Consider the following 23,644-nt stretch of genomic DNA (forward strand, 5'->3'; position numbering starts at 1 on the left):
GTATAACTTGGTCGCTATTACACTCTTGTATTTCCCCTAAAATTTTATGAGTGATTTTCATAGTGGTTGATGATCAGTTATTAGCTTATTAGTTGCGCGACTTTTTCTAATTTTTTGGGTTGAGCTATAATTTCCAAGTCAGGCTGTGTTATGAAATTGTTTATTGAGTCATAAATTTATTTATAACAAAACAAAATTTGACAAAATCATGGTTTAGATATATTACTCGCACTGGTAGTCCAATCTCCTAAAACAGTAGTCGACTTGAAAGCTCGCTGTCGGTGCCACTAAGTGCCGTGTCAGCACGCTGGCTCCAATCAGCGTACGTAATCTTCAGGGATGTCCACCGCTGCTACACCAATACGGAGATAAGTAGGTCGACTCCAGGCTGCGTCCCCTGACGAGAGTACACACTATTTATGCTACAGCTATTTGGAACAATAAAGAGTTTTCGTGAACAATGTCTGTCTTCGTGCAACCTCTGTCACCTCCGACAGACACCTATAGTCCCCACCAGACCCTTAAACCCACAACGCTCACGTTGAGAACCGAACACCACCGTGACAAACCGAATAGCCCCTCTAACACTCACCAGAGAGGTCACCATATCCCAGGCCTCTTCATAGGCTATAACTTTTACATGAATTATGATCCACTTCAAAGACAGTAAAAGAAATAATAGTAATCATGGTTTGGGTTGATGGGGTGAGCCACAAAGATCACCAAACTCAAACTTACGCGACGATTGCAAGGCATATGTACACTGAGGTGACAAAAGCTATGGGATACCTCGCAATATCGTGTCAGATCTTTTGCCCGCCTTAGTGCAGCAATTCTATGTGGCATGGACTACACAAGACGTTAGAAGCCCCCTGAGGAAATACTGAGCTATGCTAACTAGCTGTCCATAATTGCGAAAGTGTTGCCGGAGCAGGGTTTTGTGCACGAACTGACCTTTCCATTCTGTTTCATATGTTCTATGGGATTCATGTCTGGCATCTCGGTTATCTAGTCATTCGCTCGAATTGTCCATAATGTCCTTCAAACCAATCGCCGTGACATGGCTCATTGTCATCCACAAAGATTTCGTCGTTGTTTGGGAACATGAAGTCCATTAAGTCCATGAAGAGCTGCAAATAATCTACTCCAGTTAATGATCGGTTCAGTTGGACCAGAGGACTCAGTCCACATCCCATAAACAAAGTCCACATGAATCACCTGAGTACAATGACAGCTCTCCGCCTATGTACTCCCAATTTGTACTCGTCCGTTTTGTACGTATACAACCTCCGTCTGTATATGTGCTTTTGGCACCTCGCCGTATATTAAAATGAAGGTGACTAACCGTAGAGGACTCTCCAACGGATTCAGGACGTTTGCTGTAGTATTTGAGCTGACTGAGGTCTGCACCTCTCTTTTCGGTGTTGTATCCATGTATGGGGAGACGACTGGCGCATGTTTAGAGAACGCGCTGCAGGTATTTAAACTCATGGCATTCGAAATTAAATAAAGCACTGATACATTAATTATTTATCTGATATCATTGGACCGTGGGAACCTAAGCTAACTGGTCATGGAACGAGTCCTTCCTTGTATCATTTGTTTCGACATCAGACCCGTCGCCGACGCGCTTGTATTCATTCTCTTACGACAAATGATGGACGTGTCGTAATGGTGCAAGCTGATATAATGTGTATCTTAAACCAGTACTATGTAGACATCTACGACATCGATGAATCCAGTGGAACCTTTTACGACCCAGTTGTCAGTATCTTGTATACGACAATTACACCTAAACATAATTCACGCTCTTGGCTGCCTTTGAGCCTACGGAAGTTTACAGACTTATTGTGGGATCGCCTTCTCGAAAGTCCTCGTATCTAGGTGGACTACCCAAGGAATTTTACGTGCGATTTTGGCCATTGTTGGATGCTAAATGGCTCTGAGCACTATGGGACTTAACTTCTGAGGTCATCAGTCCCCTATAACTTGTAACTACTTAAACCTAACTAACCTAAGGACATCACAAACATCCATGCTCGAGGCAGGATTCGAACCTGCGACCGTAGCGGTTACGCGGTTCCAGACTGTAGCGCCTAGAACCGCTCGGCCATTCCAGCCGGCTGTTGGGTGATATCTTTATTTCCCATTTGAATGAAGTGTTACAAGGTAGAGTAGTATCGGCCTCGTTCAAAGTGGGGAAATTGTTTTACTCCAGAAACGCGCTGGACCGGCTGCCCCTGATAGCTTTCGCCCACTTACTTTGTTAAACTTTGCTTATGAGACTGTGGCGAGGGCAGTTAATAGTAGGATGTCGGCTCTGATTGGTACAAAACATCAGAGCTTCATTCCTGGTTGTACCACTCTTACCCCTATAGTCGAGTATCGTGGCGTGCTTTCGGTTGGTGCTGTAATGTCCGTTCCTTGCGCACTTGCTTTTCTAGACTTCGATAAGGCATTTGATCGTGTTAATCACGACTTTCTGTTTAGGATTCTGGAGGTAGTTGGTTTCACTGTTGACACAGGGTGAGTGCTATCAAATCTGTTTACGGGTATTTCGGCTTCGGTGGTTGTTAATGGTCAACTGTCGCCCCCAACGAATATCCATCGGGGAGAGCCTCAAGGAAGCCCACTGTCTGTGGCTTTGTTTGTGTTGTCTCTGGAGCCCAGCTGACAGGTTGGACGCTTTCCGGCGAGACTATAGCTGTTCGTGCATACGCGGATGACGTGATAGTTCTACATCGCAATCATGCTCATATATCTCGACTGAAGGATGAATCGATGATTTTCGTCGGAGTTCAGGTGCAAAACTTAATGAAGGTAAAGCTTCTTCCCTTGGAAGGTTTTGATGACGCGGTTGTTCCATGACTGCTGCGATGCATCGGAATACGTCTCTCGGTATCATCATTGATCGTTGTCCACTCAAAATGGCGGCGCTCAACTTGAAGTCCGTTACGGAAAAAAAATCAGGGAACAATACCAGAGCATGAAAGGCGTTCTCTTGCTCTGCTCCAGAAAGTCCGAATACTGGATACATGTGTCTTGTGCAAAGCTTGTTACGTGGCCCAAGTTTATCCGCTTCCCTCTATGACGGCGAAGAAACTACAACAATTGTTAGCCGTTTCTTATGGAAAAAGATACATATTTCGCTTATGGTATGAGGTGATCACAAAGCCTCCTCCGTTTGGAGGGCTGGACCTGACTGATACACGAAGGAAGACGCAGATGCTATATGTGCGTCCTACTGTTATGACGATGACTCAAGGAACTCACACATTCTCGTCTCATTTATTTATTTGTGTCCGTCCTACTAGTCTATCGATGTTGGTCGCATAAAATATTAGTGAAAACACACTCGTGCCTTCTATCTTGCGGTGAGCTATTTAGAGGCTGTGTACATGGTGGCAGCCAGCGAAGGAATATTTTAGGGAATTGGTTTCAAAAATTGTGTTTCAAAGGTCCAGTGAAATCTTTACAAGTTTTCTCCCAGAGTATCTTATGCTGTACCTACGTGACACAAGTCGCCTGTCTTGCAATAGCGAGGCAGTTTTGTCCAGTTAAAGCTGCTGACAAGAGACGCCCTGAGCCCTCTGATGAAACTACTAGTGAATTCACGCCACTGGTTTTAGCCAACAGCGTACGTGGGATACAGGTCACGTGTGTGGACGCTGGAATGTTCTGCGGTGCGGAACACAGTTGCCTCTCTCTCTTGTATTCCAGACCTCGAGCAGAACAGACGTATTTTCGGAAGGCAGAGCCTCTGGCTCCGCTTTTCACGACCGGCCACCAACTTAAGCTAACACGAACAGCTTTCCCTTCCGTTGCCCATTTGAATTAATTGTCCGACCTCCTAGACTGGCCTAAACCGGGTAACTTCCGACCCTAGGCGCGCCCCCTGTACACAGTACATTAAAATATATCGTCTTTATTGTACCTAACTTCCTGTTTAACGGCAGCCCTGGATGCCACTCTCAAATCCTGACCGCTCGACCTTCTGCACACTGTCGTCGCGAGGCATATGTAACAACCTTCTCCCCCCTCCCCCCTCCCCCCTTCCCCTGCTCCTATACATTAACATTGGAGTCATATGTGGGATCATATACATTATTAGCTGACATCTTATGGAGACCTATTCTCACAATGAAATTCCTAAAGTATCGTAGGGAAGCAGTCCCTTGCCCGAACCTCATTGAAAGAGATTCGCCGCAAACAACCTGCACGACAGTTCGGTTCAATATCAGTCTTCCGAATTCGCCGATGCGCGTAGCGTACTCATGGCTGAAGTAACTTGATTCCAACGAAAGAGCGACTTTTCCGTATTGGGCTTAGTGACACGGATTTATGTAGTCGTTGGACGTCACCAGATACGATACGACATCGCTTTACCTGTGGAGGTCAAATGGCAAACTGGTCTTGAATCAGGACACAGTTGGCCTTCCTTACTCGATCTTCTGAGACTGCGTACACTACTGACATCATATTGCGCCCACATTCTTCTTTCTTTCCACGATCGGAAAACCATACCGTTATGTGGTTGCTGGGACACTTCATTCATTATGTTGTAGGAGGCGAGGGGAAAGTTCACGTGAACTTCATGCACTACATGATTACTGCCTATTGGTCATGCCTGCGAATGCCTCGAGATGGAGACCTCTTCGCCAACACGATGAATCTTGTTTTCGGTCGACAAGGTGTTGGTTAATTTAATTTTTCTGATTATAAGTGTTTTTCTTCGTTATGTAAGTTGCCATCTGATTTGCTTCGGCTTGTCTCTCCTGGTTTCCCTGCTCGCTTTATTTTGTGTTTTGAGTCAGCATCGCTCCACTTCAATGGTAAAATTTCTACATATGAAATACAGATTCACATGAGCGTCTACAATGCTTGCACTCAAATTGGGATTTTTCTAAGTTTGCTATTTCGAATATAATCTTGTTTACTTTTCCTTCTACTTTTAGATTCTATTACAAACTATTAAAAACACAAAACAAAAAATAAAAAATTACGAAAAACCATATGAAAATAATTGTTGATACATATCATGTGAGTTTGGTTGTGGTTTGTCTACTACGTTCTCGGATTTTTTTTCCTTTCTCCACTTATTTATTATTCTGATAGCATAATTAGTTTTTCTCACATTTGCAGTTTATATTTCATATGATTTGACTATGGTCTACTGAAGTGTCATGATAGTACCAAGTCATTCTGATAATAAAAGAAAAAAGTAGTTACGGTGTTGGACTTTCAAGTCATGTTCAAAACTCCTTCGTGGCAGTTATTTTCAGAACATTATGAACCTTTCGTCTGGTCTTTGATGTGTATGTTCTCTTTCTGTAGTCTTGCCAGTTGTCATACTACACATTAGTTACGGTATAGAATGTGAGTCATATGGTAAGAATACGTTACCGTCGCAAGTAAACGTGATGAACAATGAGAGATGGAGATATACCACATAGACGTCTCACAGGAATGAGAAAAAAAACGGGTGTGAACTATGTTACAACATAGAATTTCAAAAGTCAAAACTTCTTAATCGGAACGCAACTTCAAACTCGTTAAAAACATATTTTGACAGAGCACAGAGAAACAGTTGCGTTTATTTATTGCAGCTTACGTGACACACTATTATGTTTTCATCATTACCTTTGGAGTGATCACATTCACATTAATACGAATACCTCAATCGGGCAAGGAGGCATATCTCACTTACCAGTCGTACAAATTACGTACGTCGGTTAGAGATTCCCGTCATATGACACACTTACTGTCACTAATGCCGTGTATGACACACTAGACGTGTTTTCCAGTGGAGGATTCGACTGACTTGTCGCGTTGTCGTCAAACTTTTGCGGTTCCCATTTGAGAGCCACTTACTTTCAACTGCTAATAGAGTAGTTGTGCAGAATCAACTGTCATTGTAGGGCCCTTTCTTAAACCTCGTTGTTGCTATCGGACGAAATACCACGACACTGACACAAATTTGAATACAGCGAAGAAAAAAAAAAAGTTGGCACGTGGGAGATTTCCAAACGGCTCGCTCGTTTTGTACACAAACATCGTAACCGCTTAACCACGCTGCCCTTCCTGTTTTGGGTTGTTATACTGGACCGTTTTGCTTTTTTGCATAATTCGATACACCACTTTCCTGTTTTTGATGGGCTGTCCACATAGCTCCCTAACCACTAAATCTGAGGGAGGTGCGATGGGGACTTTCCCTTGTAAGAAACACGATTAGTGCGTTGACGTTTACATGTAACCAGAGCTGCACTCTACCAAAACTATGGTTCCGTAGTTTTGGTACAACATACTGAATGGTAGCATTACCGGTAGTATTAGTAGCATTGGTACGGAAAAAAAACATAAAAGAATGTGTGGAAGAGGAACTGAGAGCCGACGACTTGTCTTTGTTTTTTTCTTTGTATGTTTCTCACGTCTTTCAGAATCAGTCCATTGTGTACTTTATATCCTTACAGAATATTAATTGCATTTTATAAGTAACAAAAATTAGCTGCTGGTATTCCTTCCGTGCTTTTATGTCACCAAAACAGTTACTTTTAATGCAAGTACTATTTACATGCAAAAACGCAAATAAAATCAATCTGTCAGCCAGCAACCACTTGCCAAGACAAAGCAGCAACAGGGAAGTAACTGTTTTTGTGACATTTTACGAATTCCTAACCAGGAGAGAATTATGTCGTTTCATCTTTGTGCTTTGGCAGTTTAATTTTTGGACTTCAGATAGTTAATTTAATATTTAATACACGGTTCTCACGTTTTCGTTTGAGTCGGAAAGTAAACAGATTTTGTTAACCTTAAAAGTTTCTCACCAGGAGCGAATTATCTGCTCTCACTTGTGTGCTTTGGTACTTGTCTGTGTGTTAATCTAATTCACTAGACACAGTTCTTGCGTTTTCGTCAGTGTCTACAGAGTTCTGTTGTTTGTCTCGATCGTCGTTTGTTCGTCTGTGTTCTGTGCAGTGTAGTTTTCCACCTCTTTACTATGGATAGGGACTCTGATCGCTATATGAGGATGCGAGCTGAGTTGGTGAGTTGGTGACACTTCACTCTCAGCTCCAGGCTGTGTTGCTTCGGCTACACAGCTTGACACTGCAGTGGATGGGCGTCACTGTTGTGGACCGGCTGTGGGGATCCAACGGACGTCCAGCACGACACCCGAGTCCGCCGATCGGTCCGTACCAGAGGCCAGCACAGCTGCTGCTCGCATCGAGGTTTACCCTTCACCTGTGATCGAGTGGGACGCCGCCTCAAGGCGTGGCAGGCGGCGAAGGTCTTCCCAGGGGGCCAAACAAAGGCCTACAAGGTTAGTCTGACGAAAAGGTTCCATGTGTTGTCTGTGGATGACAATGTCCCTCAGCCAGATGCAGTCACTTGTCCTGTTTCAGAGGAAACCTCTCAGCCTGCAGGATCTGGGCACTCATAGAGGGTGCGATTATTGGTAGCTGGGAGCTCCAATGTTAGGCGCGTTCTGGGGCCCTTCAGGGACCCGGCTACCAAGGAGAGGAAGAAAGCCAATGTGCACTCTGTGTGCATACCAGGTGGAGTCATTCAGACGAGGAATGGGTCCTTGTGAATGACATGAAGGGCACAGGGTGCAGCTACTTGCAGGTGGTGGTTCATGTCAGTACCAGAGATGTGTGTCCCTTTGGTTCAGAAGAGATTCTCTCTGGTTTCGAGCGGGTATCAGAAGTGTTAAAGGCTGGCAGTCTCTCTTGTGGGATGAAAGCAGAGCAAACAATTTGCACCCTGTCGACAAGATCTGTTGCGAACTTCTGGTGCAAAGCCGACTGGAGGGTCCGAATCAGAGGCTCAGATGGTCCTTCAACTGTGTAGTCTGCAGATTACTTCAATAGCTCCATTGGGTGGTGGTGTTTCGGGTTCCGCTATACAGTCCAGGTGTTCAGGAGCCGGCTGCTCACGTAGCAGGGACTAGACTTTTTTTTGGGTTAGGGGGTCTCGGGGAAACACACAAGTCGAACACAGGAAGAACGTAGATCTAGGAATCATCGGTATAATAGTTTTAAATTGTCATAGCTGTGTTGCGAAAGTATCTGAGATCCAAGCTCTAATAGCAAGCACTGATTCTCGAAACGTTATAGGCATGAAAACTGACTTAAATCGGTGATTAGTTCAGCCGAAATTTTTGAGAAGGACCTAACGGTGTTTAGAAAAAATAGGTTAAAAACAGTTGGCGGTGGCGTTTTTGCTGCTGTTAGAAGTAGTTAATCTTGTATCGAAATTGAAGTAGATAGTTCGTGTGAGTTATTATGGCCAGAGGTCACTCTTGGCATCCGGACTAAAATAACAATTCGATCCTTTCACCCCCCCCCCCCCCTCCCCCAAACTAAGATGATACAATTGCTGAAAGGCTCATTGCAAACCTAATTTCAGACACATACCCGACTCATACAATTACAGCTTGCGGTGACTTCCGTTTACCCTCCATATATTGGCGAAAATACGTGTTTAAATTCGGAGGTACGCATAAAACGTCTTCCAAAACTGTGCTAAACACATTCGCTGAAATTTATTTCTAGTTTATGAGCCCACTAGGATGGTAAACGGTTGTGAAAAGAAGCTAGACCTCTTAGTAACAAATAATCACGAGCTAACAAAGAGCACCAAAACACATAAGGGATTAGTGAACACGAGGTGGTTGTTGCGAGAGTGAATACCGTAATTCCCAAATCCACCAAAAACAAACGCCTTTCTGAGAGACTATCTCCACTCCTTCCAAATTAAAAATTTGAATGTAGAGCACATGTGGCTTGAACTCAGGGAAATAGTGCCGAGAGCAGTTGAGAGATTTTTACCAAATGAATTAATAAACTAACGCAAAACCCCAAAGATTGGCGATCTTTTACAGAAGGTCGATATTAAGCGCGGACTTCGGTGCGAAATGCTTATAAAAGTTTCCACAACGAAATTTTGGCTCGAAACCTGGCAACACAGTCAATGCGTTCTCTGCGCGATAGCAATGGAAATGCTATGGATGACAATGCTGCTAAGGCAGGGTCACTATACCCAGCCTTCCGAAATTACTTCACCAAAGAAGACGAAGTAAATATTCCAGAATTCGAATCAAGAACAGCTGTCAACATGAGTAATTTAGAAGTAAAAATCCATAAATATCCTCGGACTAGTGAAGCAACTTCAGTCACTTAATAAGAGCACGTCTTCTGGTCCAGATGGTATACCAATTAGGTTCCTTTCAGAATATGCTGATGGAATATCTCCAGACTTAACAATCATACACAACCGCTCCCTCGATGAAAGATCCGTACCCAAAGACTGGATAGTTGCACAGGTTGTAAAATTTGCTGCTTAAATTTGAGGTTTAAGCGGTGCTGCTATTCTTCACCATAAGAGCGGTTTAAAAGCTGTGAGCTCTCTGAGGAAGTTAACCTTGCATTATTGCGCAACTGTTTCACCAGGTATCCAATCTAGTTTACCAAATTCCCAGCCAGACTAACATTAATTATAATATTTTAATAGTCATACGAAAACCGGCGATAGAATATATATATATATATATATATATATATATATATATAAGAGAATTTAAATGTTGTTGTTGTCTTCAGTCCTGAGACTGGTTTGATGCAGCTCTCCATGCTACTCTATCCTGTGCAAGCTGCTTCATCCCCCAGTACCTACTGCAACCTACATCCTTCTGAATCTGCTTAGTGTACTCATCTCTCGGTCTCCCTCTACGATTTTTACCCTCCACGCTGCCCTCCAATGCTAAATTTGTGATCCCTTGATGCCTCAAAAGATGTCCTACCAACCGATCCCTTCTTCTAGTCAAGTTGTGCCACAAACTTCTCTTCTCCCCAATCCTATTCAATACCTCCTCATTAGTTACGTGATCTATCCACCTTATCTTCAGTATTCTTCTGTAGCACCACATTTCGAAAGCTTCTATTCTCTTCTTGTCCAAACTAGTTATCGTCCATGTTTCACTTCCATACATGGCTACACTCCATACAAATACTTTCAGAAACGACTTCCTGATACATAAATCTATATTCGATGTTAACAAATTTCTCTTCTTCAGAAACGCTTTCCTTGCCATTGCCAGTCTACATTTTATATCCTCTCTACTTCGACCATCATCAGTTATTTTACTTCCTAAATAGCAAAACTCCTTTACTACTTTAAGTGTCTCATTTCCTAATCTAATTCCCTCAGCATCACCCGATTTAATTTCACTACATTCCATTATCCTCGTTTTGCTTTTGTTAATGTTCATCTTATATCCTCCTTTCAAGACACTGTCCATTCCGTTCAACTGCTCTTCCAAGTCCTTTGCCGTCTCTGACAGAATTACAATGTCATCGGCGAACCTCAAGGTTTTTACTTCGTCTCCATGAATTTTAATACCTACTCCAAATTTTTCTTTTGTTTCCTTTACTGCTTGCTCAATATACAGATTGAATAACATCGGGGAGAGGCTACAACCCTGTCTCACTCCTTTCCCAACCACTGCTTCCCTTTCATGCCCCTCGACTCTTATTACTGCCATCTGGTTTCTGTACAAATTATAAATAGCCTTTCGCTCCCTGTATTTTACCCCTGCCACCTTTAGTATTTGAAAGAGAGTATTCCAGTCAACATTGTCAAAAGCTTTCTCTAAGTCTACAAATGCTAGAAACGTAGGTTTGCCTTTTCTTAATCTTTCTTCTAAGATAAGTCGTAAGGTCAGTATTGCCTCACGTGTTCCAACATTTCTACGAAATCCAAACTGATCCTCCCCGAGGTCTGCATCTACCAGCTTTTCCATTCGTCTGTAAAGAATTCGCGTTAGTATTTTGCAGCCGTGGCTTATTAAACTGATAGTTCGGTAATTTTCACATCTGTCAGCACCTGCTTTCTTTGGGATTGGAATTATTATATTCTTCTTGAAGTCTGAGGGTATTTCGCCTGTCTCATACATCTTGCTCACCAGCTGGTAGAGTTTTGTCATGACTGGCTCTCCCAAGGCCGTCAGTAGTTCTAATGGAATGTTGTCTACTCCGGGGGCCTTGTTTCGACTCAGGTCTTTCAGTGCTCTGTCAAACTCTTCACGCAGTATCGTATCTCCCATTTCGTCTTCATCTACATCCTCTTCTATTTCCATAATATTGTCCTCAAGAACATCGCCCTTATATAAACCTTCTATATACTCCTTCCACCTTTCTGCCTTCCCTTCTTTGCTTAGAACTGGGCTGCCATCTGAGCTCTTGATATTCATACACGTGGTTCTCTTCTCTCCAAAGGTCTCTTTAATTTTCCTGTAGGCAGTATCTATCTTACCCCTAGTGAGATAAGCTTCTACATCCTTACATTTGTCCTCTAGCCATCCCTGTTTAGCCATTTTGCACTTCCTGTCGATCTCATTTTTGAGACGTTTGTATTCCTTTTTGCCTGCTTCATTTACTGCATTTTTATATTTTCTCCTTTCATCAATTAAATTCAATATTTCTTCTGTTACCCAAGGATTTCTAGCAGCCCTCGTCTTTGTACCTACTTGATTATCTGCTGCCTTCACTACTTCATCCCTCAAAGCTACCCATTCTTCTTCTACTGTATTTCTTTCCCCTATTCCTGTCAATTGTTCCCTTATGCTCTCTCTGAAACTCTGTACAACCTCTGGTTCTTTCAGTTTATCCAGGTCCCATCTCCTTAATTTCCCACCTTTTTGCAGTTTCTTCAAATTTAATCTACAGGTCATAACCAATAGATTGTGGTCAGAGTCCACATCTGCCCCTGGAAATGTCTTACAACTTAAAACCTGGTTCCTAAATCTCTGTCTTACCATTATATAATCTATCTGATACCTTTTAGTATCTCCAGGGTTCTTCCACGTATACAACCTTCTTTCATGATTCTTAAACCAAGTGTTAGCTATGATTAAGTTGTGCTCTGTGCAAAATTCTATTAGGCGGCTTCCTCTTTCATTTCTTAGCCCCAATCCATATTCACCTACTATGTTTCCTTCTCTCCCTTTTCCTACACTCGAATTCCAGTCACCCATTACTATTAAATTTTCGTCTCCCTTCACTATCTGAATAATTTCTTTTATTTCATCGTACATTTCTTCAATTTCTTCATCATCTGCAGAGCTAGTTGACATATAAACTTGTACTACTGTAGTAGGTGTGGGCTTCGTATCTATCTTGGCCACAATAATGCGTTCACTATGCTGTTTGTAGTAGCTTACCCGCATTCCTATTTTCCTATTCATAATTACACCTACTCCTGCATTACCCCTATTTGATTTTGTGTTTATAACCCTGTAGTCACCTGACCAGAAGTCTTGTTCCTCCTGCCACCGAACTTCACTAATTCCCACTATATCTAACTTTAACCTATCCATTTCCCTTTTTAAATTTTCTAATCTACCTGCCCGATTAAGGGATCTGACATTCCACGCTCAGATCCGTAGAACGCCAGTTTTCTTTCTCCTGATAACGACATCCTCCTGAGTAGTCCCCGCCCGGAGATCCGAATGGGGGACTATTTTACCTCCGGAATATTTTACCCAAGAGGATGCCATCATCATTTAATCATACAGTAAAGCTGCATGTCCTCGGGAAAAATTACGGCTGTAGTTTCCCCTTGCTTTCAGCCGTTCGCAGTACCAGCACAGCAAGGCCGTTTTGGTTAATGTTGCAAGGCCAGATCAGTCAATCATCCAGACTGTTGCCCCTGCAACTACTGAAAAGGCTGCTGCCCCTCTTCAGGAACCACACGTTTGTCTGGCCTCTCAACAGATACCCCTCCGTTGTGGTTGTACCTACGATACGGCCATCTGTATCGCTGAGGCACGCAAGCCTCCCCACCAACGGCAAGGTCCATGGTTCATGGGGGGAGGAGAATTTAAATAAAAAGAAATAAATCAGTTTATATTTGAAAATTTATTTTAACATTGATCATTGAAATTTCAGCATATTAAACTTGAGTCATAACTAAACTGGTGCCTTATTTAGGATTGTGAAAATGTGAGTTTGTCATCTTACAGAACACATCAAATACGGGGCCAAGATTGGGAGACTGCATACAACACTGCATTCATAAAATAACACACGAAGAACGTTGAAACATATGCAAGAGGAAAATAACCACAACCAACCGATTCAATTTTCACCCAAAGAAGTTACGTTTGTAGCGCAATCCTGTCCGTCATGTAATTACCACACACTGGTATACTAAATCCATACTAACTCTCTGAGAAACCTTCCCGAAAAGAATAGCTGAGGGCTGATGATTACACCACATGCTTCACGTGGTCAACTTGGTTTACACAAAGAGTGTAACTCCAAAATAATTTTTATAATTAAAATAAATTAGATCGAAAAGCAATTTCCAAAAGATAAACCTCGAACTGGTTACTATCGTCTTACTACTAACCTGATGGGTCAAACAATTGTATAATCACGTGGTACTGGCCTCACAAAGTACACCCCACGTGGGTTGAACATAAAGAAAAGTTGTTATATTGAAAAATATTGTTACGACGAGACGTTATAATCTCACGCACATTCGCATTTAAGATTGATGATCTTAGTTAGATTTACTGATCAACACGTGGTTCCACTTTACTCACAAAGTAGTGACAAAGCAATTACTGGAAGATATTCTGAAGCTGACAGTCGAAACACACTGCGTTGCAATTTAAGATAACATTAGATATTTTAGAGCTAAAACCTGAAATCCATTGTCCTGCGGACTTAGCACACATGCGCTTAGCCGGAAATCTTACCACTTCAGACGCTCGCAGCAGACAGACTGACCTGCGGGGGTCCTACCGAGCGTGCTTTCCAAATACACTCCTGGAAATGGAAAAAAGAACACATTGACACCGGTGTGTCAGACCCACCATACTTGCTCCGGACACTGCGAGGGGGCTGTACAAGCAATGATCACACGCACGGCACAGCGGACACACCAGGAACCGCGGTGTTGGCCGCCAAATGGCGCTAGCTGCGCAGCATTTGTGCACCGCTGCCGTCAGTGTCAGCCAGTTTGCCGTGGCATACGGAGCTCCATCGCAGTCTTTAACACTGGTAGCATGCCGCGACAGCGTGGACGTGAACCATATGTGCAGTTGACGGACTTTGAGCGAGGGCGTATAGTGGGCATGCGGGAGGCCTGGTGGACGTACCGCCGAATTGCTCAACACGTGGGGCGTGAGGTCTCCACAGTACATCGATGTTGTCGCCAGTGGTCGGCGCAAGGTGCACGTGCCCGTCGACCTGGGACCGGACCGCAGCGACGCACGGATGCACGCCAAGACCGTAGGATCCTACGCAGTGCCGTAGGGGACCGCACCGCCACTTCCCAGCAAATTAGGGACACTGTTGCTCCTGGGGTATCGGCGAGGAACCTTCGCAACCGCCTCCATGAAGCTGGCCTACGGTCCCGCACACCGTTAGGCCGTCTTCCGCTCACGCCCCAACATCGTGCAGCCCGTCTCCAGTGGTGTCGCGACAGGCGTGAATTGAGGGACGAATGGAGACGTGTCGTCTTCAGCGATGAGAGTCGCTTCTGCCTTGGTGCCAATGATGGTCGTATGCGTGTTTGGCGCCGTGCAGGTGAGCGCCACAATCAGGACTGCATACGACCGAGGCACACACGGCCAACACCCGGCATCATGGTGTGGGGAGCGATCTCCTACACTGGACGTACACCTCTGGTGATTGTCGAGGGGACACTGAATAGTGCACGGTACATCCAAACCGTCATCGAACCCATAGTTCTACCATTCCTATACCGGCAAGGGAACTTGCTGTTCCAACAGGACAATGCACGTCCGCATGTATCCCGTGCCACCCAACGTGCTCTAGAAGGTGTAAGTCAACTACCCTGGCCAGCTAGATCTCTAGATCTGTCCCCCATTGAGCATGTTTGGGACTGGATGAAGCGTCGTCTCACGCGGTCTGCACGTCCAGCACGAACGCTGGTCCAACTGAGGCGCCAGGTGGAAATGGCATGGCAAGCCATTCCACAGGACTACATCCAGCATCTCTACGATCGTCTTCATGGGAGAATAGCATCCTGCATTGCTGCGAAAGGTGGATATACACTGTACTAGGGCCGACATTGTGCATGCTCTGTTGCCTGTGTCTATGTGCCTGTGGTTCTGTCAGTGTGATCATGTGATGTATCTGACCCCAGGAATGTGTCAATGAAGTTTCCCATTCCTGGGACAATGAATTCACGGTGTTCTAATTTCAATTTCCAGGAGTGTACAAAACGGAAGTGACCAGAGAGGCAGTCCCCTATACCAACATGACAAGGGATGGGCAGGACCATACTAAGAATAGAAATCTCTTTGCTTCTAGAAAGCTTAGCTACCTGTTCCGTCATTCATCCTCATGCTCATTCATCCTCTCACACAGAAGGGAAGGGAGATGACAGTATCTTAAAATATACAATATATAAAAGAAAGCGGATGTAGGTTCCGTATGAGACTGTGTGACATGAATTACATATAAACTGTGTTTTAAAGTGTAGTAGTGTGACAGATCGTTCTTGTTGATTTGTAAAAGTAACACGTTTCACTGCTCAGTCTCCTCCCAGATAGTCAGAAACACCACGGTAAATTTAGAAGAGGAATTTATGCCGTAAATGACAACAGATTTAAGAAATTAACTTGAAAGGGATCCAACAGAGATCTTTCATAACCCCAACGCTACGGGAAAAGACTGTGCAGGGAATTTTTTGGCCATGCTAGGGCATTCCCAAACAGGTTTCTCACACCGAACTTAAACCAAAAATATAAAGAAAAGGCAAAAGGTCACCAGCTACTTGCTAAAACACAATAATTTCAACACATCTTTTGAATCTCCAATTTCAAAGCGAATAAAACAATCTGTGCCACCTATTTAAAAGATAGTGTAGACCTAATTCGGTCAGCAAGTAAAAACAATGCTCCCTGTGTCATTAACATGAAAACAATTTCTGGTTGTTACCCTTATGGAGTTCACCAGTATTTGCTCCTTGCAAGAGCCAATTGATCACAGGAAAATTTATGAAAATAGCAAAGGTGCCACAGCAATTAAAAAAAAACAAGAAAATAACATCAGTATTATAAAGCAGAACATTACAATGCACAATCCGCAAAAGCAAAAAAATGATAAGAGAAAAAAACATGTTTTACAAAGTGGTTATCGCAAAATAATTCTATATCTTATGTTGTTGTTGTGGTCTTCAGTCCTGAGACTGGTTTGATGCAGCTCTACATGCTACTCTATCCTGTGCAAGCTTCTTCATCTCCCAGTACCTACAGCAGCCTACATCCTTCTGAATCTGCTTAGTGTATTCATCTCTTGGTCTCCCTCTACGATTTTTACCCTCCACGCTGCCCTCCAATACTAAATTGGTGATCCCTTGATGACTCAGAATATGTCCTACCAACCGATCCCTTCTTCTAGTCAAATTGTGCCACAAACTTCTCTTCTCCCCAATCCTATTCAATACTTCCTCATTAGTTATGTGATCTACCCATCTAATCTTCAGCATTCTTCTGTAGCACCACATTTCGAAAGCTTCTATTTTCTTCTTGTCAAAACTATTTATCGTCCATGTTTCACTTCCATACATGGCTACACTCCATACAAATACTTTCAGAAATGACTTTCTGACACTTAAATCTATACTCGATGTTAACAAATTTCTCTTCTTCAGAAACGCTTTCCTTCCCATTGCAGTCTACATTTTATATCCTCTCTACTTCGACCATCAACAGTTATTTTGCTCCCCAAATAGCAAAACGCCTTTACTACTTTAAGTGTCTCATGTCCTAATCTAATTGCCTCAGAAGCACCCGACTTAATTCGACTACATTCCATTATCCTCGTTTTGCTTTTGTTGATATTCATCTTATATCCTCCTTTCAAGACACTATCCACTCCATTCAACTGCTCTTCAAGTCCTTTGCTGTCTCTCATAGAATTACAATGTCATCGGCGAACCTCAAAGTTTTTACTTCTTGTCCATGGATTTTAATGCCTACTCCCAATTTTTCTTTTGTTTCCATTACTGCTTGCTCTATATGGAGATTCAATAACATCGGGGAGAGGCTACAACCCTGTCTTACTCCCTTCCCAACAACTGCTCCCCTTTCATGTCCCTCGACTCTTACAACTGCCATCTGGTTTCTGTACAAATTGTAAATAGCCTTTCGCTTCCTGTATTTTACCCCTGCCACCTTTAGAATTTGAAAGAGAGTATTCCAGTCAACATTGTCAAAAGCTTTCTCTAAGTCTACGAATGCTAGAAACGTAGGTTTGCCTTTCCTTAATCTTTCTTCGAAGATAAGTCGTAAGGTCAGTATTGCCTCACGTCTTCCAACATTTCTACGGAATCCAAACTGATCTTCCCCAAGGTCGGCTTCTACTAGTTTTTCCATTCCTCTGTAAAGAATTCGTGTTAGTATTTTGAAGCTGTGACTTATGAAACTGATTGTTCGGTAATTTTCACATCTGTCAACACCTGCTTTCTTTGGGATTGGAATTATTATATTCTTCTTGAAGTCTGAGGGTATTTCGCCTGTTTCATACATCTTGTTCACCAGATGGTAGAGTTTTGTCAGGACTGGCTCTCCCAAGGCCGTCAGTAGTTCCAATGGAATGTTGTCTACTCCAGGGGCCCTGTTTCGGCTCAGGTCTTTCAGTGCTCTGTCAAACTCTTCACACAGTATCGTATCTCCCATTTCATCTTCATCCACATCCTCTTCCATTTCCATAATATTGTCCTCAACTATATCGCCCTTGTATAGAACCTCTATATACTCCTTCCACCTTTCTGCTTTCCCTTCTTTGCTTAGAACTGGGTTTCCATCTGAACTCTTGATGTTCATACAAGTGGTTCTCTTTTCTCCAAAGGTCTCTTTAATTTTCCTGTAGGCAGTATCTATCTTACCCCTAGTGAGATAAGCCTCTACATCGTTACATTTGTCCTCTATCCATCCCTGAGTAGCCATTTTGCACTTATTGTCGATCTTATTTTTGAGACGTTTGTATTCCCTTTTGCCTGCTTCATTTACTGCATTTTTATATTTTCTCCTTTCATCAATTAAATTCAATATTTCTTCTGTTACCCAAGGATTTCTACTAGCCCTCGTCTTTTTACCTACTTGATTATCTGCTGCCTTCACTACTTCATCCCTCAAAGCTACCCATTCTTCTTCTACTGTATTTGTTTCCCCCATTCCTGTCAATTGTTCCCTTACGCTCTCCCTGAAACTCTGTACAACCTCTGGTTCTTTTAGTTTATCCAGGTCATATCTCCTTAAGTTCCCTCCTTTTTGCAGTTTCTTCAGCTTTAATCTACAGGTCATAACCAATAGATTGTGGTCAGTGTCCACATCTGCACCTGTAAATGTCTTACAATTTAAAACCTGGTTCCTAAATCTCTGTCTTACCATTATACACTCCTGGAAATGGAAAAAAGAACACATTGACACCGGTGTGTCAGACCCACCATACTTGCTCCGGACACTGCCAGAGGGCTGTACCAGCAATGATCACACGCACGGCACAGCGGACACACCAGGAACCGCGGTGTTGGCCGTCGAATGGCGCTAGCTGCGCAGCATTTGTGCACCGCTGCCGTCAGTGTCAGCCAGTTTGCCGTGGCATACGGAGCTCCATCGAAGTCTTTAACACTGGTAGCATGCCGCGACAGCGTGGACGTGAACCGTATGTGCAGTTGGCGGACTTTGAGCGAGGGCGTATAGTGGGCATGCGGGAGGCCGGGTGGACGTATCGCCGAATTGCTCAACACGTGGGGCGTGAGGTCTCCACAGTACATCGATGTTGTCGCCAGTGGTCGGCGGAAGGTGCACGTGCCCGTCGACCTGGGACCGGACCGCAGCGACGCACGGATGCACGCCAAGACCGTAGGATCCTACGCAGTGCCGTAGGGGACCGCACCGCCACTTCCCAGCAAATTAGGGACACTGTTGCTCCTGGGGTATCGGCGAGGACCATTCGCAACCGTCTCCATGAAGCTGGCCTACGGTCCCGCACACCGTTAGGCCGTGTTCCGCTCACGCCCCAAAATCGTGCAGCCCGCCTCCAGTGGTGTCGCGACAGGCGTGAATGGAGGGACGAATGGAGACGTGTCGTCTTCAGCGATGAGAGTCGCTTCTGCCTTGGTGCCAATGATGGTCGTATGCGTGTTTGGCGCCGTGCAGGTGAGCGCCACAATCAGGATTGCATACGACCGAGGCACACAGGGCCAATACCCGGCATCATGGTGTGGGGAGCGATCTCCTACACTGGACGTACACCTCTGGTGATCGTCGAGGGTACACTGAATAGTGCACGGTACATCCAAACCGTCATCGAACCCATCGTTCTACCATTCCTAGACCGGCAAGGGAACTTGCTGTTCCAACAGGACAATGCACGTCCGCATGTATCCCGTGCCACCCAACGTGCTCTAGAAGGTGTGAGTCAACTACCCTGGCCAGCAAGATCTCCGGATCTGTCCCCCATTGAGCATGTTTGGGACTGGATGAAGCGTCGTCTCACGCGGTCTGCACGTCCAGCACGAACGCTGGTCCAACTGAGGCGCCAGGTGGAAATGGCATGGCAAGCCGTTCCACAGGACTACATCCAGCATCTCTACGATCGTCTCCATGGGAGAATAGCAGCGTGCATTGCTGCGAAAGGTGGATATACACTGTACTAGGGCCGACATTGTGCATGCTCTGTTGCCTGTGTCTATGTGCCTGTGGTTCTGTCAGTGTGATCATGTGATGTATCTGACCCCAGGAATGTGTCAATAAAGTTTCCCCTTCCTGGGACAATGAATTCACGGTGTTCTTATTTCAATTTCCAGGAGTGTATAATCTATCTGATACCTTTTAGTATCTCCAGGATTCTTCCATGTATACAACCTTCTTTTATGATTCTTGAACCAAGTGTTAGCTATGATTAAGTTATGCTCTGTGCAAAATTCTACCAGACGGCTTCCTCTTTCATTTCTTAGCCCCAATCCATAATCACCTACTATGTTCCCTTCTCTCCCTTGTCCTACCGACGAATTCCAGTCACCCATGACTATTAAATTTTCGTCTCCCTTCACTATCTGAATAATTTCTTTTATTTCATCATACATTTCTTCAATTTCTTCGTCATCTGCAGAGGTAGTTGGCATATAAACTTGTACTACTGTAGTAGGTGTGGGCTTTGTATCTATCTTGGCCACAATAATGCGTTCACTATGCTGTTTGTAGTAGCTTACCCGCATTCCTATTTTCCTATTCATTATTAAACCTACTCCTGCATTACCCCTATTTGATTTTGTGTTTATAACCCTGTAGTCACCTAACCAGAAGTTTTGTTCCTCCTGCCACCGAACTTCACTAATTCCCACTATATCTAACTTCAACCTATCCATTTCCCTTTTTAAATTTTCTAACCTACCTGCCCGATTAAGGGATCTGACATTCCACGCTCCGATCCGTAGAACGCCAGTTTTCTTTTTGCTGATAACGACATCCTCTTGAGTAGTCCCCGCCCGGAGATGCGAATGGGGGACTATTTTACCTACGGAATATTTTACTTAAGAGGACGCCATCATCATTTAATCATACAGTGAAGCTGCATGCCCTCGGGAAAAATTACGGCCGTAGTTTCCCCTTGCTTTCAGCCGTTCGCAGTACCAGCACAGGAAGGCCGTCTATATCTTATAAAACTAATAATTTGTAGAATTAAAATAACTTTGTGGCACTAATTTAATCACTCTACTATATTTCAGTTAGTTATCAAACAGTGATCACTGTGTCATTATACTGAAACTACAATTAATTATGTGATTGTTACCCTTATGGGATTCCTCACTATATATATGCCCCATGCAAAGGCTAATCGATCACAGTCCAATGAGAATGAATAGCTATCTGACTGATAAACGAAGCAATGCCACAGGAATGAATTTACGAAACAAGATATCACAAATATAATACATCACACAAGAACAAACACTGATCAATAAAACAGCTCTGAAAGTACAATAGTCAACGACTAAAAAAAAAAAATCACCAATAAATACAGCACCTGGAAAATACAAGAGTCAAAGTCTACAAAAAAAACAATAAATAGAACACCTGCAAAATACAAGAGTCAGTCTAATAAACACCAATAAATCGAACCCCAGCAAAGCACACGAGTCTTTTTTCTCTGACAGAACTCACGTATATGCATTGGACTAAAAACCGTATAATCACTTTCACTGGCACACTTAGTAGTTCCACTGTTCCGAGGCACAAAATAAGGGGGGGGGGGGGGGGGGTTCGTCGCCGCAGCTGTCAGTAGGGATTTTTGTTCATCTGTTGCGTGCAATCCCGCCTTCTCTGCCCTCTCATGAAGTTTCTCTTGGTGGCCCGTGTCACCTACATCTCGATTTGTTTCCATGTGTGTGTTGTCAAATTCGAGCGGTATCCTCGTTTGACACGCAAGGTTGATATTCCTGGGCAAGGATGACACTTAATGGCTCTTCTTTGTGCCACCCTTAGCTGCCAGAGAACATCGAACCATGATTTACTGTCGCTTGACAGTGGGCATCCGTCAGGAAGTGTTGATAGGCGTTGTTGAAGTCTGCCAGTTTCTGTGGACGGTATGTGTCAAAAGGCTCGACGCCCCTTTATCCCCTGTCTTCTGTCGTTTCACCGCGCCCGTCTAGCCACGGTCGCGTGCGTGTGGTGCGTTGCCAGCAGATGGATTTCCGCACGGTGGAGCGCTCGCCCATCTCAGGCCATCGCCTCCACGGAGGGTCGCACTGGTGCGACCGGCCATTAGCTCCGGGTGCAAGGGAAAGTGTTTGCCGCGTACCCTTCTTTTGTTGTCGACCGCGCTCCCGAAGTGGCCCGGCTGACAGTGTGTCCTGCTGGGAAACCCACCGGTTTGCAACTAGTCCTCCTCCTCGCTGTTCCTGCTGTCCAGTAAGAGTTTAGCCGGTTCGCTTTCAGATTCTCAACTGCATTCACAGAAATTGTTCATCATAGTTATGTGACTACAAAATGTCGTAAATAATACCACTTAGTATTGTATTTTTTTTAGAACAAAAGTGAGACTTAATTTTTTTAAATAAAAAAATTTAGATGAATCGACGATATAAAAAGATAAGTTAAATGACTTGACAATATAAAAAATAAAAGTTAAAGACTTGACAGTATAAAAATTAAATGAACTGACAATATAAAATCTAAATCCACATCACTAATGTGGTTCACTTACGTTTTAATAAATCAAATGCTACTTATTAATTCACTAAAATGAATAGGATTATGCCTTGTGCAAGTACAGGTCAGGACAGCATAGGGTTCACATGTTATTTACACACACACACACGCACACCTGTTGTCTATTCTACAAACTAACTACCCACAAACATGCATTACTCAAAATTTTACTTCAATCCACTACTAGTTAATCCAACAAGCTACTTCAATGCTACTTCAACACCGTGTTTATACCACTACAACATTTTTATAATTCGTCCTCTTCTTGACGCTCGCGGCATATGTCTTGTCACATGAAAAATATGGAGAAACTTTCCTTAAACATACATAGTAAAAAGAACAGTGGTTATTTGCACGCCAAAACATTTATACCAGTTGACACACCGGATAAGAGACTCGCAATTATACATTTTCATACTCATATGTTCATACCTAAAGCAGTAAGACAATTTCATCTAAAATTACGTTATCACAAGAATTAATCACACAGATGACTCTGAAAAGGGTAAAGATATTTTCATTATACAGGTTATACTACATTTTCTTACCCATTTTGCTCCCATTTCGTTCATTCTTTAAGTTACCTTTCGCTTCCAAATTAGTTATTTCGCCTGTGGTGGTTATTCTGGATTCATTTCTCATGAATGGCAAAATTGTGGTCTCCTCTATTCTGTAAAACAGTTTCATCTTAACATATCGAACTTACAACAGACACAAAAGATCCGAATCCTCCTGTAGTTTAAATGAAAAATGTTTTGCTTCATCCTTATTACAGTAAGCTGTAATGCTCACAGCATCAGCAAGACACATAAACGTCGCTTTTCTAGGACAAGTATTAACGCAGAATAATTTTTCAGGCTCTGGCTCAACATCAATCAAGACTACAGAAAGGATCCATATTTCCGTTCCATTCTCCATTTGCTGGAAAACTGCTCGTCATTTGACTGCCATAATACTATTTCAGGGCCACGTAAATTACACAAACCACAATTCTTCTTTCACCTTGAAGGGAATCAATATACTGACGAAATCCACAGACAGCGCTTTACATACTTAGCTATAAAGAACAAAAAAGACATTTATCATCAATATTAACATATCATCGCATATTGGGAAGCCAATGGTTAAACAATCGTATTATCGCATCGTGTTTTCAAGATTCCAAACTTACTCATTCCTTTCTCAGAGTTCTCCTGTCTTAAAATATTCATACAGCACGCATACTATAGTAAGAGATCCTCATTTATACTGACAGATATAGAATAGTAATAGATAGATAGTAGCACTGAAAGCAGAAAATCGGAAACAAGGCTACTAACAGCTGGGGCCCTGGGTTTGCCAGACCCATAATACCCACAGATCGGATATTCCCCTGAGTTTTGCACTAATTCA

Source organism: Schistocerca gregaria, chromosome X, assembly GCF_023897955.1.
Source record: "Schistocerca gregaria isolate iqSchGreg1 chromosome X, iqSchGreg1.2, whole genome shotgun sequence".
NCBI classification, from domain to species: domain Eukaryota; kingdom Metazoa; phylum Arthropoda; class Insecta; order Orthoptera; family Acrididae; genus Schistocerca; species Schistocerca gregaria.